Source organism: Plasmopara halstedii (genome assembly GCF_900000015.1).
Source record: "Plasmopara halstedii genome assembly, contig: Scaffold_3060, whole genome shotgun sequence".
Taxonomy (NCBI): Eukaryota; Oomycota; class Peronosporomycetes; order Peronosporales; family Peronosporaceae; genus Plasmopara; species Plasmopara halstedii.
The window spans coordinates 246,903-248,184 of record NW_020189964.1 but is presented as its reverse complement, the minus strand read 5'-3'; positions in this window follow the sequence as shown (position 1 = coordinate 248,184).

Sequence of the window (1,282 nt, the reverse complement as noted above, 5' to 3'; positions counted from 1 at the left end):
TCCAGCGCCTCGGCGTCTCAGCGCAGACGCTGCGAAGAACGTCTTCGATGACGCAATTTACCCTTTCGGTTTGACCACCGGTCTGCGAATGATCCGCTGTCGACATATCTAACTAGGTGCCGAGCACCTTAAAGATAGTCGACCAAAATTCTCCCGTGAAACGAGGTCTTTATCAGAGACATTCGACTCAGGGAGTCTGTGTTGTCAAAAAACACGATCAACAAACAGCGTTGATGTATGGATTCCGTCGATGGTGTCTGGCATCGCCGCCAAATGAGCCATCTTGCTCAATCGGTCGACGAGTACCACGACACCCGTTTAGCCCGCCAAATCTTTCGGCAGGCCAAACACAAAGTTCAAACACATGGACCGCCAGTACCCAGTGAGTACCGGTAAGCTGGCCAGCGGCGCAGCCCGTTTGGAGAGAGTTTTACCCGTTGACACGTCTCACACGTGCGCACATAGGTGCTCGTCCATTTGTACAACTTGGGCCACCAATAGTGGTGATTCACAGAGTTGTACGTTTTTTCACGACCGAGATGACCACTGAGTGACGTGTCGTGAGCCTCATAGGGAATGTGGTATTTCAAATCCTCGTCATGAGGAACCACAACTCGTGGTGTATCCGCTAAATCCGTGCTATACTATAGCAAACCGTTATTCAACGAATATCGGTGCATTTGTGCACGCAATCTTTGTGACAATTTCTTGTCAGTCTCCAAACTTCTTGCTCTCTAGAGCCCGTAGCAACGCTACACACATCTCATCACCCGCATACGCGGTGCGGATCAAATCTGTCACAGACGACGTTATATTTGTAACATGAGCAAGCTCATAGTCTGGTCTGCGTGAAAATGTGTCAGCCAAAGCATTCTGCTTTCCAGGCTTATACTTCATCTCGAAGTTATTTTTTGCAAAGAAGGATAGCCATCTAGCCATCCTCTGCGAGAGGTGGGGCGACTGCAGATCACAAACGGCTTGGAGCCGAGCAGGTGGACCCTGAACTTGACAAGTGCATAGCTCGTCCAATCAGCTCCTTGTCACGAACTGGGTAGTTCTTCTCTGCAGCTTTGAGCTGTCGAGATTCGAGCGCGATCACCCGATCTCACCCCTCGGCGTCTGGTTACAGCAGTGCACAGCCGATGGCAAAGTCCGAAGCGTCACAGACGACGCTGAATGGACGATCGGGGTCTGTCAGCGCCAATATTGGTGCTTGCAGAGGACTGTTTTTGACCCCGTCAAAAGCCTCCTGATGTTCGGTGTTCCAACACCATTCCACTTT